General features: G+C 39.4%; 1 long non-coding RNA gene across 1 annotated transcript; it reads left to right on the plus strand.

The window, feature by feature from the left end:
• Nucleotides 1–10027: 10027 nt before the first annotated feature.
• Nucleotides 10028–10848, plus strand: LOC126766389 (uncharacterized). The gene is made up of 2 exons (XR_007668861.1): nucleotides 10028–10175; nucleotides 10778–10848. It is a non-coding gene; the product is annotated as an uncharacterized LOC126766389 (long non-coding RNA).
• Nucleotides 10849–21680: the final 10832 nt, after the last annotated feature.

Genomic DNA, 21680 nt, shown 5'->3' on the forward strand with positions numbered 1-21680 from the left:
TTCTCCGAAGGATTCATTAGCAGGCCTTTAACTCTCGCCTGACTATCACTGAATAAAGTAATGCCCACATTCCAATAGTTGCGCTGAAGGTTGATATCTGCACACTTCTGTATGAAAAATGCTACATTAAAAAATCTGTCCATGGGCATGGAGATCTTGATGCGAAGACTGAACCAATGCCGTCCGACGTTTTCGAGCCGTCGATGGACCAGTGAAAGCCGCTTTTTCTTAGTAACAGTTCAAATGTGGAGCCGCTCCACCTTACTTTGCTACTCAGGAAAAGCTTGTAGGGTTTCTTCCTCACTTTTCAGAATAGTCGTCGTGGTCAGAATAGTTTCTTTGCAGTGTGTAGATACCGATATGAGTACCGATACGATCCCAAGAGTTGCTGTCGGTTACGTACTCATTGGACCAGTTTAAGAATGGTGTAAATTCAAAATAGTGAACCAGGTGAAAAACGTAGTCGAGTACGGTTTTATGTAACTTCGCATTTCTGAAGCGGCCTGTGAGTAATTAAAAACTCACCGAGCTGCTTTATTTGGCAAGTTCATCCGTTCTTTGGTGGATAGAGACATACATGTAATAAAATTTATTTAAGTATAGAGGATAACTTTAAGGTCAATGGGTATAGAGGATAACTTTAAGGTCAATGGGTTGGCTACTTTGATGATACCAGAAAGCTTGCAAAAGCTCCTCCAAAATCCGGAAAATATCAGTCTTAGAACAATAGCAACACAAGTATAGGTTGAACCTAACATTAATCTCGAAATCGTATTGCTGGCATGCAGACCGTGACTTTTCTGTGTCAGGGGCACTAGCATAGATCGTCATAACTGTTTGTAATACTGTAAAGAAAGGAGAATCGAGAAAGGAGCAGTGTAAAAAAGGTAACCTACGATGAAACTGATATAAAATTGTCGAATAGTCCTCTCTGCTAAGTCTACAGTCGCAACAGGAAGTCGGGCCTAATATATTTGAGCTTAACTCTCGAAAAAATAGTCTAAGTTAGTTGGAAGCAAAAGGTCAGTCAACGAACCATATCCGTTTAGAATACAATAAAGATCTGAAGCTTTGGACTTAGAAGACCGAGCGTTGGAGTTCCGAGTTCTTAGTTGTCAAATGATTGAGAGGATATGTGTTCCACATTCGCCGCATTCCAAGAAAGCTGAGCTTAAGTGCATGTACATAACGAGTTTGAAAACAAATTAGGTTTTGAATTTCGAATTCATCAAATCAATATATTTCCTTAATCAGATCGTTATAAAAGTATACAATTTCGATTTATGCGCTTTTCCACCTTCAGTTTACATTTTGTAGTACACCTATACGTAAGTAATTACACATTAAGTTGGCCTACTTTCCACAAATATTGCATTATTAGTTATCGCTAATACATTCACCTTATCTAAATTAATAACAATTGCGGTCAGCGCAGGAAATGTAATGCAAAATGACTTGCAGACAAGGGCAATACAAGCAAGGCGAACATTGGGGCGGTAATAATGGGTGTTCGTGCTAAATTTGCCTCCAGACCGGAGAAGAGATACACAACACTCGCGCATACAAAATCTTTCTCAGTAATGCCCCAAATAGTAATGGCAGCAATAAGAAGACACCGCAAGCAACAAAAGCAGCAACACCAGCACGTAGTGTCAACAGCAATTGCTTGTCCAACCTGAGGTTAATTATGCAATATCGCTACGCCATATTGGGGTCGTGTCGCGCTGAGAGCGCGAAGCTAAGGTGAGCACGCGTGCGATGATATGCGTTTGATTAGGCAACAGTTGTTACCGTCACCTCGAGTTTTTCAACTCACATTCATATTTACTTGCATATAAGCGCAGTTCTATTGTCCGAGAGTAGTGGGCTGCACTTGGCGAATAAACAGATAGATCTCGTACTAGGCTGCCAAAGTAGTCAATGTTTAAATTGAATTTGTTTCGCTAGACAACTTTGCTTGAAGTAGACGAGGGCTAAAATGACGTCAGCAAATCGAGGGACAACATTTTACGTACCAACGTGTATTAGGTATTCTCGAAATTCTAAAAATAAATAAGAAATTATCTGAACAAAGCTTAAGGCTTAAGGTCCAAAAGGCTTTGGTAACAATAAAATCCGATAAGTTTAATGTTGAGACCACATAGCTCTAGTAAATTTGTAAAAATAATGCATTTGCTGTCTCCGAAGCAGTAATTTTTTCCTCGACTTCATGGCGAATACCTTTAATAAGGCAGATAAATAGTTTCAGTTCTACATATACCCCATCTAGTTAATCGATTGATAAAAACATCAAAATTCTATAATCAATGTCGACAAGCATTGTAAAGTGTCGACGTATAATCTCTTTTCGATATAAACCAGAGAGCTCATAACTGTTTCATATCATCTTATGGCCATGTCATGTATCCTGATTAGAGAGTTTTCAAAGAATGTGAATCACTTCCTTAATAACGGTTGATTTTCGTTAGATGTGTGTTGTTCAATGAGGCAATAATTTTTCGGAGTTAGTTTAAAATGGGTTTTGACAGCTGTTACGTGATTTATAGCCGGTTTTCTGTGTCATTTCAAAATGAACCGACTTAGGGTAGGTATAATGGATATCTTATGACGCACCTGGGCCTTTAGGAAGCTCACTGCTTTATTACCGGGACTAATGTCCCTCACTCTATTGGCTTCTCTCTGAATCATCCCATGCTACTGGTGAAGTTCATCAGGCTGAAAAGTTTTATCTGAGCAACCGCCGAAACGTCGTCAAGTAACACTCGATCGATAGTTACGACTTTTTTCCCACATAGAGATTTACAAATGCATAGAAGATGTTTGATAGTCTCCTCTTCTATCTATGGTGTTTGCATGGCGTTATTAGTCTACTGGCATGTCTACCAATTAGGTAGTGATGACTTGCTAGCACTCCTATTATAGTTCTTATATCATTCCTTTTGAATTTTAATAGTCGGCGTGTGTGGCTAATATACCATTCATGTCAAATCTGCATGTTTGAAAGTTTATCACATATTTCTCTTTAAACATCTGCTACCAGCCAAAGGCATAAGTTTTCTCTTTTTTCCGGTGTCTAATTGAAGAGTGGTGCTTTTCTGGCTTATTCATCTGCTTCAGAGCTCCTTGATATATCACTATGGCCTGAAACTCATTGTAGATTTGTCGTGAAGTAGTGTATTAAATCCACTAAGAGGTTAAGGCATTATTTCACCAACTAAGACGAACCCCTGTGAGGCTTTAGTGATATCAAAACACCCTGGTTATCTGTATATATAGATATACTACTTGTTGTAAACGCTACCTTGTCGGAAAAAGAAGGGTTTCTTTCTACCCTTGGAAGACACCACAGACATCTCGTATACGGCAGGCGATTTTGTCCTTTCATTTTTTTTAGATGCTTAACCCTACGCCCTTGTCTACCTCGTTTCTTTCTCACTCTTCTCTGGAAAGTAAGGCAATGTTGGGGATCGTATTTTGATTCAACAGACTTACTTCAGAACAACGATTACAAAACTTTCATTCGCGCAACGCATCAACCTTTGCGTCCAATATTCGGTCGACGTAATTGCCCAGCAAAGTCGGTAATTCGAACAACCAAGGTACGGTTTCGCACCACGTTTACTCTAGTAGATAATGCGAGTATCTCAAGAAGACCCGAATGTGTATAGCCAATCCAACGTTTTCAAAACTTGTAGCCGAACGAACTTGAAGCACTTTTTTTGCTCTCGGAGGGGAAATCTTCAAAGATATCGGTATTTTTCCGGACGATATGCACGATTCGTATTGGCCGCTAATGATACACATCCACAAGTGCGGCATAGTGCGCTTATGTACTATACCCTGAATTCCGTCGGCATTGCCGTTAGGCATTACATGGCGAATCCAAGCTTGGTCATTCGGCTCCTCAGTCACGCATTTTCGCCCTAATTCCGGTTAATACTTCTGTTTTCGATCATAGCCATAGAGCCATGATAAGGGATTTTATCGTGCCTGAATTAGAGGCTGTTGATGAGGACGACTTTTGGTTCCTACAAGATGGCACTGCATGTCATACAGCTCACGAAAAAATCAATTTTCTGAAGGAAACTGTTGAAAGGCACATTATTTTGCGTGGTGAGCCTGGGTCGTAGCGCCCGATATCGAGCGATTAAACAATGCTGGATTAATTGTTGTGGGGTTATGTGAGTTCGCTTGTCTATGCAGATAATGCCTGAAATGACTGACGCCTCGACATATACTGCGTCGAATACTTTCTGAGCTGAAGTTTTTTCATTCGGACGGCATGACCTGGCCAGTGTAGCCTCTATAAACATTCTTTATATTGTAAAATTTAGCTTATACCATTCGAGATTCGGTAAACCGCTACAATAAATATTAGGTTCAGAAGAACTGGACTTGTAGTATCAAAACTTTAAATAAATGTCTTCACTCCTTCACTCCAGATTCCTTACTTTATCGACTCACCCGTCCGTCCTCCCATTTCCTAATATCTTTTTCCGAATACACCAAAATTTTTATGCCGCATTCAGTAAAAAACCATACTGTATCACTTAGTACTCGTAGTGTTCCACTGAGAAAGACCGCTACACGCCGGCAGTGCTGAGGCGGCATGCGCGCGTGCTTCGATGTCACATGGCGACAGCAACGGCGCCAACAGTAGGAAATGCACACATCCTTTTTTAGGCAAATTATCTAACAATCAGCAAGCAAGAAGCGCGCCGCAACTACACCGCAGACACGACCGCGCGTCCACGACGGACGGTGAGCAAAAACTCGTGTATATGGAAATATGGTATGGTTTGGCTGTATGTATGCGAAAGAGTACATATGTAAATACATATGTTGGCCAGTGCCTAAAAGGCTAGCATATATTTACGACTATATTTGTATATTTATAATTGTTGTTGTTGTTGTTGTTGTTGTAGGCAACAATATCGGCGACGTGATTAATTCATCGCCGGCGCTGAACAATTGGTTGCTTAACACACGACACGCTGCGACGTCAGGAGACAGTAGCGCCAAGTGTGGCGTCACACTATGGACTCAACGGACTACGGACTTGGCGGCGCACGCGTGTGGCAGGTGAAGCGGGCGGGCGGTCACGCTGTTGCAACACGCTGTGCGGTAGACGTTAGTAATCATATAGCGAAATATGATTATGAGTTCGATATTTGTGCGATTTAATCGCAACATCGTCATCATAAACGGCGCGCTGTTAGTCGACAACACATGCTACAACAACAAAGCCCATTTTTGGCGATTTTGTCGCTTGCTTATTGATTTCTTATGTTCAACGTTGTGGCGTTACCACGAATATGTGGTTACTGACAAAAACAAAAAATATTGAAATAATAAAATGAAAAGACCAAGCCGAAAGACGACCAGCAGTAGCAGCATAACCTAAGTGGCGGCAATATTGTCAGCAACATATCGACAACAAACAATAGCAAAAAAAAAAAAAAATAAAACACGCGCAAACAAGCCGACAAAAAAGCTGACAGCCAACTAAGTCAATAACGTGGTTAATATGGCTTGTTGGTACGAGGGCGCTCCGATAAATACTAGGTCTCCAAAAGAAAACCGAACGGTTTAGGAAAATTATACTATATTTCTCAAGATTGTCCCTATTCAACCTTGAAATCAGGCGCAGAATCACTCTGGCCAACTGGTGCTTCTTTCGACTGTGTAGGCAATTGAAAAGTAAAGTTCTCTCTTTACGAACAAAAACCAAACTCTACAAGTCCCTCATCATTTCCGTCCAGCTACTTGGTGCAGAGGCATGGACAAATACATCATCTGATGAGTCAGCCTTAGGAGTGTTCGATATAAAGGTTTTGCGGAAGATGAATGGTCCTATGCGCATTGGCAACGGCGAGTACCGCAGTCGTTGGAACGATGAGCTGAACAAGATATATGACGATATTAACATAACTTACCGAATCAAGAGACAACGGCTACGCTGACTAGGTCAAGTTGGCCAGATGGAAGAGAACACTCCAACTTTGAAGGTTTTTGATTCAGTATCTGCCAGTAGAAGCATAGGAAGGGGAAGACCTTCACTCCGTTGGAGAGATCAGACAGAACGACCTGGCTGCACTTTGTATCTCGAATGGGCGCCAATCAGCAAGAAGAACAAACGACCAGCGCGCTGTTGCTAACTCGGCTATAACCGTGTAAGCGATGTCTATGCCAGTGAAAAAGAAGAAGACTCGACCCAGCACTACGCGTCTAGAAAAATGTTTTTTCCGGAGGTTGGCAAAGTAAGCTTCTTTGGCGGCGATAACCTCCTCATTCGACGAAAATTACTGCCCACTAACTAACTGAACTGAACTGAAGATTTATGATCCTTGCGCCACGGCGAATATCACATTCGATTTAACGATGAGCTGTACATCGTCCGAATGGATGAAAACTTTTCAGCTCTGAAAGTATTCAACGGAGGAAGCAGAGGACGAGGAAGACTTCCACTTCGTTGGAAAGACCAGATGGAAAAGAACCTGACTTCGCTTGGCAGTTCTAATAGACGCCACGTTGTGAAAAGAAGAAACGACTGGTGCTCGCTGTTAACTCGGCTATAATCGCGTATGCGGTGTCTACGCCAGTAAAGAAGAGAAGATAAACTGACTGTTTGAAAAAACGAAGTAGTTACCAGGGATTAAATCCAAGAAAAAAAGAAAAAACGTTAACTTCGTTTGCACCGGAACTATAATACTCTTCACAAATACCAAAGGTTCCTTACAAGAACTTCATTTCGATCATTCAGTTTCGATGACAGCTATTTGCAAACTGGTCAACTGAAAAGTTCTCTGCCTGCCATAGTAAAACACAATTTTTTTTTGTCAAAATTCGTAGTTTTACGAAAATTTCTTCCTAGCGTACTTTTCTTTGAGAATTGAGAACTGAACATAGTGGCTGGAGGCTAGATCTGGAGAATACGGTCAATGCGAAAGTAATTCGAAGCCCAACTGATGGATTCTTGCCATCGTTTTTACTGACTTGTGACTTCCGAGGGAAATACTGGAATTGTGTTTCATCTATTGTCACATGTCGATGCAAAACACTCGGGTTCTTTACGCCTAGACATCTCCAAATAGGGAAGACAAAATTCTCTTCGTTAATACGTCTGTTGGATTTTCGATAAAAATTTTAATGATTTTTTGTAAAATTACTTTGTCATACAAGATTTGTTCCAGTTTTTTAATTCCCTTCTCTGCTTCGTATGTAGTTTCTATGCGATAATAATTTCAATGCGATTTTTTTTTTCAAATCCAGCAAACCCAGAAGTTTCTCTTGAAGTAGTGAAAACAATAATTATTCCTAATACAATGCAATCATAAAACCGATTTGGATGTATGGCATTCAACCGTGGGCCACGACCAGTGTAAGCAACATTGATATAATTCAATGGTTCCAAACTAAAATGCTTAGAACAATCACGGGTTCACAATGGAACATGCGTAATGAAAATATTCATAAAGATCTTGATATTCCTATGGTAAAGAGGGAGATAGAGGCCAGGAGAATGAGAAATAATTCCAAACTACGCAAACATCCAAACTCATTGTCATGCCTTTGTAAATTCCTGCAATCAAACTCGTTTAAACCGTAAACTCGTTTGCGCACCGCCTCAGTGTAAATCTAGAGATAGACTTCATAAGACTTCATCAACGCTTTCGAGGAACACTTTCGAGAAAGTTATATCGGAAATTATGTCCATACATTAAATATTTATCTAGTAAATATTCAGATACTCCAATTTAGGTTAATTTAGGTTGGGTTAAATGGCTGATCGAGAGAGATCGCATGTGGACTGCTATATGTAGTCCTTGGTGAAGTCATAGAAAAGAAGAACTTCTGTCAAACTTATAAATTAGCAAAATACTTAGTGGCCAATACAAATTTGCATTGGCGTTCGGCGGAATGTCTGAGGGCATACGCTTCCAAGTGTTTAAGTCTTGATCTCCCAGATGCGGGACATACAAGAAGGATGTGTTAAGATGTTTCCACCTCGTCTACTTCCATACAGCTTCTGCAGATGGCGTCTGGTAAGACTCCTAGCCTTACAGAATGGAGGCCAAAAGGGAAATGGCCTGTTAAAACCCCAACAACTAGAAAGAGGCTAGCTTACTCTAACTGTTTGGTTCGAAAATGGATTAGTACACTCGACTATATTTCAGTTTCAGCTTTCCTAAAATATGACAAGAAAAGAACTAACGACTTATTAAATAGGTCCAGTAGGGAATAAGGAAATAATTTTCCACATTCTCTGTGAATGTCCAGCCTTGGAATCCATCAAGCACCAACCTTTGAATGGATGTCTACAAAAAGCATATCGGACATTAGTAGCTTCATCGAAACCACAAAATGGTTTGAAAGATGAAATGTGATAGCAATAATTAAAAGGTCTACGACTAGTGCATCAAAATGGCACAGCTAGTGCTAATTGATCCCGAAAGCCCACAGCGCTGCTCTCCAACCTACCTACTTCCCTAACGGTGCGGGCTCGAACGGGAACTTGTTAACTCTTACTGCTTCTTAGGTGGGCATGTTTCGAAAATAAAGTGTCTTTAATAGAACCCGTTTTGTTTCACCAATACAACCCATACATATAACATATTTCGGGGACGGTGCCTAAAGTATTGGATGATTTTATAAATAGAAACGAAAAACAGCTACAGGAAGCCAGGAGAAACCATGCAACATTTTTGTAGAAAAAAAGGTGTTTTGTTGAAACACCTCTTAGTAGCGGCATGTTGGGAGTCGCAGCAACTCCTCAAATTCTAGATCAGTATCAAAATGAACATGACATTGAAAGCACACAAGACCAGCAACTATCCGCGTTGTAAATACGATTTGCAGGCTATAATATCTTGTACTATTCATTTGAATCATTACAATTAATAAACTGAAAATTTAGTTTGAAGTCTCTTTAGGTCCTAATTCGGGTTTTAAAAACTTTTTAAAAACACTCGAACGCGAACTCGAAATAAAGCGGTGACAGTAAGTTGTTTCTAAGTGACAGGCCAAAACCCAACAACAATCGAGGAGGAACTTCTTCGAAGACTGACACTGAAAAAGTTAAAATACCAAACATTTCGAATTGTAAAATACGTGAACGATTAATCCATCTGCTGGCTCTTAAGTCCTACACAAAGATGGAATTAAACGCAGTTCTAAAACAGGAAGGTTAACAGGATTGTGAGCGCAGGGTAATGGGTACTGTGTTTAAGGATATAGCACAGACACACCAATATGAATTTGCTTTATGTTCACAGATGTGGAAGGAAGTGGATGAAAACTGGTCATATAATACGAAGGAACAGCAGGAGCAGCTTAAATGGCTCAAGAAACAGAACTTACGATCAGCTCTACTCTTCTCTTTTAGAAGAAGATCTCTAGGTGATCTAATGGCTGATGCCCAGAACATACTTAAATTATGGAGGCAACACTTCACCTGCCTGCTGTATGACAGTAAAAGCATAACAGCTGGAGATGGTGATTCACGAATCTATGACGATGGAGCAGAAACTCCTTTGGAAAGAAGTTGATGAAAACTGGTCGTATTATACGAAGGAACAGCATAAGGTTCAGAACAGGATAAGCTGAAAATACAGAACATTTCGATTCGTAAAATACGAGAACGATTAATCCATCTGCTGGCTCTTAGGCGCTATACAAAGACGGAATTAAATGCAGTTCGAAAGCGGGAAGGATTACAGGATTGTGAGCGCAGAGTAATGGGTACTATGCTTAAGGATATAAAGTTAGCACGGTTACGCCAAAATACATACAGTTTGCGTCCACGTGTAATTGGAAGAAAGTGACCCGCTAAGAGGAGCCAGAACTCCATAGATATGGGTGAAGGCAAAGTATGCTGGCCAATGTGATTCTGGAAATACTATAAAGTGCTAGTTGCGGTATGATCAGATAATGTAATTCATTAGAGCCTGCATCGCAAAGCTGCCGACTGGGGAATAAAGATTCGTTAAGACCCTCGAAGACCGCTTTGTGTTTTTAAGCTATTTGAAGTGAAACATGCTTGGAATATGCAAACAAAGGTAGTATATGGACTTTGCGCGTCACTAGGAAGGAAGGAAGTACACAGAGAATGGAAAATAATTTTTTTTTTTTGGTTAAGATGATATATTCACAGTGCGACGTAAAGCCTTAGAAAGGTTCAGAAATGATTTCTTAAAAAGAAGTTGATGAAAACTGGTCGTACTATACGAAGGAACAGCAGCAGCTGAAGTGGCTCAAGGAACAAAATTTACAACTGATAAGCTGAAAATACAGAACATTTCGATTCGTAAAATACGAGAACGATTACTCCATCTGCTGGCTCTTAAGCCCTACACAAAGACGAAATTAAACTGGGTTAGAAAACGGGAAGGTTTACAGGATTGTGAGCGCAGAGTAATGGGTACTATGCTTAAGGATATAAAGGTAGCACGGTTACGCCAAAATACATACAGTTTGCGTCCACGTGTAATTGGAAGAAAGTGACCCGCTATAAGGAGCCAGAACTCCATAGATATGGGTGAAGGCAAAGTACGCTGGCCAATGTGATTCTGGAAATACTATAAAGTGCAAGTAGCGGTATGATCAGATAATGGAATTCATCAGAGCCTGCATCGCAAAGCTGCCGACTGGGGAATAAAGATTCGTTAAGACCGTCGAAGACCGCTTTGTGTTTTTAAGCTATTAGAAGTGAAACATGCTTGGAGGTTAAGATTGGTTAAGATGATATACTCACTGTGCGACTTAAAGCCTTAGAAAGGTTCAGAAATGATTTCCTGAAACTGGCTGTCAAGTAAAAATAATATTTAATGGTTTGGAAAGTTATACTTATAATTATTTTCTTTACAAATTGTATTACATACAAAAAATAATAATAAAATTAACAAAGCTTTCAAATTTCCTTGGAAATTTGTTTTTGGGTAAAAAAAAACGCCCAAAAGTATGTACAACACTGTAAAAAAAACTTAAAGAAGAGTTAATAGTGCAAAGCATTAAGCCTGATTTGGCGCTGTCCGATAAGGATAGTGAAAAGAACTAAGCCTACTTCTGGATCAAACCAAACAGAATTAAATCGCAGAAATACCGATTCTCTTGGGCGATAAAAAAACCGGGTTCATTTCGGTAATGTAAACCCACCCATAATAGAAGAAGAAGAAGTGTGTGCACCAATTACGGTGGCACCGACCTAAAGTTGCATGAGCTGAAAAGGCGTTTCTGGCTCAGTCTCCAGAACTAATGCTTGCGACGGCCGAAGAGGGACTCAGTTTTATATCACCGACGGACGCGCGCTTCAGCTGATTTTAAGAGGCCACAGCGAAGGCCGCAAAACATTTCGTCTTACACGACAACGTGCTATTTACAGCCGTAGAGCTATTAACATCCGCGAACTACCTGCTCAGACTGATTGTTTTGCTGGAATGACAAAGATTCTGCTCGTGGTTTGCTTTATATCTATTTTTTTAAGACTTTTAATATTTAAATTTGTAAATAATTAAATGAAAATTATTAAATAAGTGAAAGTTAATATTTCACAAAACATTTTCTCATATATTCGGTAGCGCTTTTCTGAGACAAATAATAGCCCTAACAGCAAAAATAGTTTTAGGCGCAAGCAGCCTTCTTTAATTTTTAAAATAAATTGAACCATCGGTTGAGGAGGCAGCAGCGACCTCTGTCGTGTTATCATGAAAGCAGCGTTCAAGTGCTACTAATTGTGAGAAGTATTTTCATATAAAGTCATCATTTTACTGGCTACATATTTGCTGTTATTGAATAGCGACAGGGAATGCGATCACCGACGAGTTATGGGAGGACTCACTGGATGAGGAAGGCGGTGAGCTTTTTCACGGATAGATCAAAACTTGCGGGGAAGGTTAGTGGAGGATTACACTCTCGTAAGCTATCCACCAAATCTAGTTTTGGTCTTCAGAATCAGTGCAGCATCTTTCAAGCGGAAATGGTTGCCATAGAGGTAGCAGCAGTGTTGCTCCGCATCCTCCTGACTCATGCTGACATTGAGTCCAATCCGGTCTCGGAAGAATTTTTCTGCTGCGTCTGCGCTAAAAAGTCCCATCCAAACTCAACTTCGGTTCGGTGTAATACACTCAATGGTTGGAGCTTCCTTAAGACCAGCTGAGGCCTCAAGAAACGAGTTACGTGTATCGATAGCTGCGGTCCCAGAAACCAAGTTAAACAGCCGTTTAGATCTTCTGAGTTCTATAGGTTCCAACGTTTTACATAATATCTCGACTGAGATAATGTAGGCGGCCTAGCCTTCATACCGTGCAATATCGTTTCATCGATAGAGACATCGACCGCAGGGATACTACTCTTAAATGTCAGGGTATAGCCATCCGGGAAGGTGAAGTAGTGCTCGAAATATTTAATATATACATCTCCCTAGTTGCATGTTGCCTTACAGGGTATTAAGCGAACATAGGTGCGCTACTTCGTGGTGAAAACCTTTTGGTGCTAGGAGACTTTAACGCACATCACGATTTTTGGCATTCCTGTCAAATGATGGTAGGATACGGAGCTGGCGGAACACATAGACGATTCGACATTCTGCACAATGAATGATGAAGCCACCACCAGAATCACGGGCACCTGTAATAGCTCGCCTGATATTACCATCGCTAGTTGTAACCTGACGACCTATGCTAATTCTTGCTTCAGACCATCTGCCCAAAATTCTCACCATCGAGAAACCTCCCGACTTTATATCTGTAGACAACCGCACCTATGGTACGTTAACTTTAACAAAGCTAACTGTGTCGGCTGCACAAAAATTACCGACAGCACCTTCACCGCACTTCCCATTCCTACGGACGTAATCGTTGACAAACGTCAATTCTGCAAGGTGATCGCAGCTGTTACCACTCTCTTCATATCGGCTGGAAGAATCGCGGAACTTCGCCCCGATTTCCCAGTCGAAGCAGTTGTTTTAGCTAATAAGCGCGCCACCTTACACCATGCCGATCCCTGTGGTCCTCGACCAATGGTAAATCAACATAAATGAACAAAGTTGATAGAGCATCTGAAATCTTGCAGCCTTTCCACTGGTGTGAGTAAGCTTTGGACTACTGTCAAGGCTTTGTCTAACCTGAAGATACATGATGACTGAGTTGAAATTCAATTCAATGGACATGAGTCTTCGAACCCGAAGAAGTGCGCGAGCTATTTTAGCCGGCAATTCACACTACAACGTGCTGGAACCGGGATCCATCTTTCACATGAAACTACTAAGGGACTCATTAAGGAAAAATACTCAACAGATTACAAACACACTGACTCCAACCAACCACTGGGTCATTATTTTTCTGGTACTGAGAAACTTTTTATAGGCATAAATCCGAGAGGAGGTTAGTTACACCATCGTGGTTAAAGCACCGAAATTTGTCCAATACTATATTACACTGGCTTAGAGGCCTGGTTACATATATCACACGAACCTATTGCCGCTAAATAACCACTGGGTCATAATTTTTCTGGTACTGAGCAACTTTATATTGGCATAAACCGAGAGAAGGTTTGCTATTTATTGTAGAATACCATTTGCCATTAGAAAGACGAGTGCTGCAGTTCTATAATTTAAGATTCTTAAATTTACAGAACCTGCCATATATTTTGGAGGTCACACACATTTATACAAGATTTATTACGTCCTCCTACAAAAACATATCACAACTACGGTTGTGTGCCATTGCGTCAATGTGCCACCGTGTCGCCACGCTCTGTGTGCTTTCCAGGACACTGTTTGATCATTCATTCGGCCAACAATTTTTCATCTTCTACATGTACATTGGTGTTGACTTTTCATCAAAAGCCATGAGCATCATTCAAATGCTGTGAGCCGACGCCATATTTGGCGAAATCAATACTGATGACGCAGGCGACCATACTTACGGTGGTTTGCTTTGAGACTTTTTAATTGAACAAAGAAAAAATTTCATAAAATCGAATTTGATTTTCGAATACGAGTGAGTGTGGATAAAAATACATCTTGAAGCTAAAAATGACTCCCTTATTCGACTGAAGTTATTGTCTTCAAAGGCATTTGTTCATGATTGAAAGCAGAAGGCTAAACTTTTATTTACGTAGTCGATTATTTTTAATTCTTTGTATATGAATTTTAAGCAAGAAACCAACCATTTATAACGGTTTGCAGCAAAATTTGCTTTCCAGCTGAAAACTGCGCAGCAAAATCAGCAGCACGATTACTGGCGGAGGGAGAATTTACAGGCATATCTCAGAGGGATATGATGGCTTTGCAGGCACCGATAATGTGATCCCATTTTTTAATTCGGTAAGAAGAATTGAAGGGGGAAGCGAAACGCATTTGCAGACAGAAAAAAAAAGAGACCGAAATGCGTGAGCATGAAGAGACAAGTAAATTGTGCAAAAAATTGCGGCCACTAACAAAAGGTTTTAAGACCGGAGCAAACTCTTATAGAATCCAAGTAAGTGATCTAGTAACCGATGCCCGGAGCATACTAAAATTATGGAGGGAACACTTCTCCAGTTTGCTGAATGGTATTGAAAGCACAATGAACCCGATTCTCCAATCGATGACGATTGAGCAGCCGTTCCATTGCCCGACCTTGAAGTTGAAATAGCAATTACCCGTCCTGAAGAACAAGTGAAGTGGCGGGACCGATGGATTGCTGGACGGCGGCGAAGAACTGATAAGGAACGTGCATCCCTTTGTAAAATACGGTCGGACGAAAGCATGCTCAACGATTGGAATTTAAGTGTGCTTTGCACAATCCACATAAAGGGAGACCCCAGAATTTGCGCTAACTACAGTGAGATAAGTCTCCTAAACATCGCATATAAGGTTCTATCGAGCGTATTATGTGAAAGATTAAAGCCCACCGTCAACAAACTGATTGGACCTTATTAGTGTGACTTTAGACCTGGAAAATCAACAACAAATTTTGGAAAAGACCTGTGAAAAGGGAATCGACACACACCACCTGTTCGTCGACTTGAAAGTTGCATTTGACAGCACGAAAATGAGCTGCCTTTATGCCGCAATGTCTGAATTTGGTATCCCCGCAATTGGTGAAGGTGGATCGATAAACTAGTATGGAAAATATACAGTGAGTGATTGAATTGTAAAAAAGGAAAGCCTTTACCAGGAGAGATGAGACAATTATCGTTCCGGAAAACTGAAAAAATCCTCATCTGAATGCTCCAAAACTGACCGATATAATTCGAAGCCAACTAAATTTCCTTATCAACCCCGTAACAGTAAGAAGAGTCGTCAGGAAGCACGGTTTTAATGGGCGGATATCGCGACACAGATCATTTATTAGCCAGAAAACCGAAAGAAGCGTCTGAAGTTTGCGAAGAAGTATGTTCTAAAGGATATGAGTTTTTGACAAAAGGTTCGTGACGTAAAAAAGCACTTATGTACATATAAGCTGCTAATATTATTTTTTTAAGATTAAATTAAAAAATTGACTAGCGAAAGAAAATTTTATTTATTTAGCTCAGATAGTAAACAAATGGTTTGGCGGAAAAAGAACTGCGAACTTCCACTGCAAAATCTTACTTAATGGTACTATGATCTACATCACATTCCAGGCATAATGAAGAAATTCGTTGATATAAACATTTTACGTCAAACCATTAAGCCCGATTCTTGGAAAACTGGGGATCGAAGAAGATTTTTATTTGTATCAGGACAACGATCCCAAGCATAGATCTTTTGTTGCGCGGGAATGGTTATTATATAATTGTCCACATATAGTAGAAGTGTCACCACAATCTCCGGATCGAAATATAATTGAAAACTTATGGGCCTGTCTCGAACAAAATGTCCGCAAACATAGGATTTTGTCGAAAAAGGATCTTTTGGATGCTTACACGCGGAATGGCGCAGAATTCCTTCCACATATAAATGAAAATTCTTGCAATCGATGCCCATACGTCTACAAGCCGTACAAGCGAAAGGCGGTCCAATAAAATATTAATGTCTTATTTATGTTATTTTTAATATATGCGGCTCATTTTCATTGTGAGGTAAATTTATGAAAATCTTTGGTTTTAATTAATTTGTTTATACCCACAATAGACGCTGTTTGGAATGTACATTGAATTACTGCATATTAATATTCATACAATAAAATAATAAAAACACCTTCCTGGATAGCGCTGCCCTCAGTAGTAGGCTCAGATGGTAAACAAATGCTTTATAGCTGAGACTAACTTTAAACTTCTCAGTGAAGATTTCCTTCTTCGTAACGTCGGCCTTTGGAAGAAGAGCCAGTGGTATGTCTTCCCTGAAGGCCTTCATTTGTTGAAACAAAATATCTACCTGACTTACTCTACTTATATTTAGCCCTAGAGTTTCTTCTGCTGTGTGTTCGAATTGAGGCCTCTAACGTCTCCTCTGAAGATTCATGGTCATAGGATTGAATCTATGACTGACAGTAACCTTCACCCCGTCCAGGAGCTCCAATATGAAAGGTAGCGCCCCTTCCCACTCGCTAAAAGACATATTTAGTTCTTCTTCTATGACAGTGGTAGTAGCAACCTGCTCGACTGTGTGGATGGCGGAATGAGTAGTTTTCTCGTCCACTAGCACCTGTGTGGTTCGTGGCTGTCCTCCTCCGCCTACGTTTTAGGCTTCCAGGGGCTCATAACTACCGCGCTGAATCAATACTTCAGCCGGAATCCCTGCTGCCAGATGAATTTGGAAGATTCATCATCAATGGTGATGTTGAGTTTCCATTCAGCTCCCGCAATGCTGCTCCCAACTACCCGAGGTGCTGATGCCTTCGTTTTGATTTCTGATTACGGCAATCTGCAAACTCGTAGGCTCTTCCTGCGCTCCTGGAAAGAAATACCGCTTCGGAGCAATCTCCGCTATCTGACCTCCATTTTACCTCCCTGCTTCCTTTTCTACTCACTCTCGGTTTCAACTGGATTGGAGTCGCCTGACTCCGTGCAGTTGATTCTGCTCGATAGGGTTGTTGTTGTCTTGAAAACCATAAATTAGAACTCGTTCTTTGAGTAACATTACATTTCGGAACTATTTTTCAAATAAATTTAAAATAGTTTCATTAAAATGGGAGGCACTGAATTCAATATTGTCATTGTAATCAGGCCAAATTACTTTAGAAAGTTCGTAATTAATCTTCTTAAAATTAGCTTTCGCAAAGTTGAACCGCGAACAAAGGTCTTGTGAGTTATTATGAACTAAGTTGGCTATGGTTTCGATATTAATTTCCAAAGCGGGATGATACGAGTCCTCTGGCAGAACGAAAGGATCGCATTGGACAAACGAGAATATTGAAGCGTTATCAACGTAAACAAGACCTAAGAACTTATCAAACTTGTTTGAAATTAAATTAATTTGTTTAAGACCCAACTCCGACATTTCATCTAGGAACTCGTTAAAACATAGGCGAATACTAAAAGAAATGATGTAATCGTCAATAGATTTCCATGATACACACGGTAAATTGAAATCTACTAAAACAATGATCAGAATTATTAGCCAAGGAGAAATGAGTTTTCAAGAACCAACGGAAAACTGTCAACGGATATGTCAATCTTAAATGATGAAATATCCCTGTCGTATTTGAAATTAAATTTTCGGATATCTGTTTCGTCCGTTTTTAATTTTGACGAGATGTAACTCTTTATGTCATCGACTGTGGTATCCGCAGCAAGTCTTGAGACAAAAATTGAAAATTGAGATAAAAATTGACTTTTTCCGCTGTATTTCATTTAAATTTTATTACCTAACTTACAGTTATTTGGAAGCGGATCGTGAGAAGTTTTTCGCTTACCATGTTCAGTTACAGCTTTCTCTATATTCTGAGCAGACGAAACCTTCTCTCCTTGAGAACAAGGGGAAGAAAGATTGATGAGGTCAATGTTGGGTGTGGGCATTCTTTTTAAGGAAGATACAGTGGTCTCTATATCAGACGGACGTTTACGTTTAGATGAAGGTTTATCATTTAGTAATCATTTAGGCTTTTAAATGATTGAAACAACGTTTCATAATGCCTAAATGTTTCGGTAAGAGTTTCAAGCTCACGGCCAATCTCCTTGAAATTATTGCGCGCCTGCCTAAAGACTTTAAATAATTCAATTGCTGTCAGTTTGCATTTTATGCAAGACCAACGCAAGCCCTTACTATCAAGAATAGAATCCAATATCCTGCCTGTCAGTCCAGCACATTTAAGATGGACAAGCCCGTCACATAGCCAGCAAGAAACAAAACGTTCCTACTCGCCTTTTACAGAATAATTCTAGAAATTGCAAGTCATAATGATAAAAAATAATATTAAATAAAAATAGAAAAAATTTAAATTATAAAAGTAAAAAGAGCAATGACAAAAATATTTACAAAAAATAAATGCAATAAAAAAATAATTGGTTATCAAAGGTAACAACCAATGTAGCGAGCAGTTTGAGATGCACTGTGACACACGAAAAGTAAGAAACTCGCAAACAGCTGTGAACAAAGATGGAAAACGAATAAAAACAAGACAAAAATTTAAGTGAACAATGTAAATTATTTAGCACTAACAATTGCGCTATTTAAAAATGTAGCAACAAAACGAGAAGACTAGCCAGAATGCAATGTCCATCTGTCTCTTATGATCATCAGTTCAGGTGCCTGCATTCGCAGAGGATTCCGGAGTATTTTTAATTGCCGGACCACCATGTAGATAGAAAGTCGGACACCGTAGAAAAAAATGTTCTTTCCTAAAAATATTTGAACCAAAGCAGTTCGAAAAAAAGGTAAAATATTTTTTCAATTACTTATTTATTTCAGTTCCAAAATATAAAAACAAAACATATAAATTAATTCAGTATTATAAAATATTCTACTAAAACATCAAATAAGAGCAAATTCAATGCACAAGCCAAACTCGGACAGTCAACAAGTTTTTTGAAATTTCAATATATATTTTAAAAACTAATATTTTGTATGAAGACCTTAATTTTTAATAACGATTTTGAGCCGGTTAGGCATTGATTTAACTAATTTTTCGCAAAAACTAGGTTCGATTTTTTCCCATTCTTGTAATAAGATAGATTTCAAATCATTTTTGCTTGATACGGAATGCTGTCAAATTTTTGTGTTAAGATAGTCCCATAAATTTTCGATCGGATTAATATCTGGACTTTGGGGTGGCGTTTCCAGAACATGGGGGCAATTATAAAGTAACCAAGAACGCACTTTGTAGGCCTTGTGCTTTGGATCATTGTCTTGATAGAAATACCAATTATCACTGAGATCCAATTTTTTAAGACTTTTTGGTAAATTTTCTCTTAAAATGTTAAGATAGTCATTCTGATTCATTATTCCGTCAATAAAATGCAAAGACCCTGGTCCAGAAGCCGAAAATGAACCCCAAACCATTACCGATCCGCCACCATGTTTAACAGTTGGTCTCAGATTGCGCAGTTGCAGCTCCTCATTTGGTTTCCGCCAAACATATGGTTTTCCATCGGAGCCAAAAATATTAAATTTACTTTCGTCAGTAAACATAACATTTTTCCAGAACGAAAAATCCTTATTTTCATGTTCTTTTGCAAATTTTAATCGGATGGTCTGATTTCGTTTGCTGATCAACGGCTTTTGTCGGGCCTTTCTACCATTTTGATCAGCTTCATGAAGTAGATTTCTAATAGTAGATGCACTAGATTTCTTCCCCAACTCATTTTCAGCTATAACAGCTATCTTTGGTGCGCTAAGGAAAGGATTATCTTTAACCTTTCGCAACAGGTATCGCTTATCTGCATCTGTAAAAATCTTGTTGTGTGCAGCTTTAAGCTTGTTTTCCACTTGTTTGTTGGTTTTGAAGCGCTTAATTATATCGTGGACAGTAGAACGACTTCTGTCAACAATTTCCGCAATTTCACGCACGGATTTTCCATCGTTGGAATGCTTAATAACCAACTTTCTGAATTCAATATTAGTTTGGCTTCTTTTCCTAGACATTTTCAAATCACAAATCGTAATTCCAACTATATATATATTAAAAAAACTATCAGGGAATTTCCGTTAATCAGCCAAACACTCTACTTGAAGTTGGTTGCGCTTCTCCGACAGAGTTGCATTTATTTAGAGGATAGTTGCCACTGTCCGAGTTTGGCTTGTGCATTGAATTTGCTCTTATATGCTGTTTTAGTAGAATATTTTATAATACAGAATTAATTTATATGTTTGGTTTTTATATTTTGGAACTGAAACAAATAAGTAATTGAAAAAATATTTTACCTTTTTTTCTAACTGCTTTTGTTCAAATATTTTTAGGAAGCAATTATTTTTTCTACGGTGTCCGACTTTGGCTTGGAGCCACTGTATATATCAAACAGATGTTTTTGCTATTTAAAAAGACGCGAGTCATGAGACATTGGAAGAAGTAATGAGGTCACAAACTTATTGAAATTCGCACCATGAGCTCGCATCATAAAGGTGGACTACTACCCCACTAATTATTTGTTTTAATTGCGTTTTTAGCTCCCTATTGATCGTTCCAAGCGGGTATTATCTCCGCCTCAGCCTCGTCTAGAGAGGCTCTTGACTTGGCCAACTCGTCTGCTTTTTCTTTTCCGAAAATATGACTATAGCCGGAACTCAAATTATGAACAAGGTCAGTTGACATGCCCCACGGTAAAGCTTATCTTTGAGCTAACAATGTCGCCTGGCTATCTGTGTATAAGGTAGCTCTTTGAATCACAAAATATTTGCCTTCGCTCTGCATGGAATCAGATTGGAAAAAATTAATTGTCCTCGTCAGTCTCATTTGCAAGAACTACTACTTCTTGATTGTATTCAATGTTGTAACCTCTGCAGAAACGGGTCTTTAAAACTCCGATTGTCCTTTCCACAATATTCCGTGCAGCCGTATGTGCTATGTTGAACTTATGCTCCTTGGAGTTTTGTATATGGAAATATTGCTTAGGGTGACTCATACCCGAGACGAAAGCATCATGACTTAGACCGGGATACCGCGCATCAACGGCACGTATTTGCAAATCGTTGACACAAATCTTTAAAGAAAAGAGTTACATACAGGGTTCGTTCCAAAGTAAACCGGAATTTTTGAATCTAGCGCCCCCTTGTGGCGCCATCTATATGTCGACTGGTGCGTTAGAATCCGCTGACTTTATCGATTGTCCAGTGAGAATTTCATGAAAAAATTGCCGAACTCATTTCAAATTTTATTAAAATTGCTTTCACAAGATTTGTCACATTAGTAAACAGCTGATTCGAATATTGGTTTTGCGTATGTTCGAAAAGACGAAAATCCAACCAGATTCTGTGACATCATTTAAAATCAGAATTGGTTTGCAATTCTGAAAGCTAAGCAACTCTGTCTTGGATTCCACAACAACCCTGATTACTTCACAGCCGCAACTGAAGTATCTGAGAGTAATATTGGATTCCAAATTAAATTTAAATAACACCTGGCGTATATTTCCTGTAAAGCAAACAAAATTTATAATGCTCTATCGAGAATGACGGCCAATAGAGGCTGCGTGCGTTCCAGCCGGCGATTTTTAACAGCAAAAGCAATGCGTTTAGTAAAATTGTCTGCAGCACCAATATGAATACAGGCATTGGATATAAAAGCGTATACAAAAAAAAAAAATTGCAGTGCTTAGGCTTTCTGCAATTCGTGTAATAA

This window comes from Bactrocera neohumeralis, chromosome 2 (assembly GCF_024586455.1).
Source record: "Bactrocera neohumeralis isolate Rockhampton chromosome 2, APGP_CSIRO_Bneo_wtdbg2-racon-allhic-juicebox.fasta_v2, whole genome shotgun sequence".
Classification (NCBI taxonomy): domain Eukaryota; kingdom Metazoa; phylum Arthropoda; class Insecta; order Diptera; family Tephritidae; genus Bactrocera; species Bactrocera neohumeralis.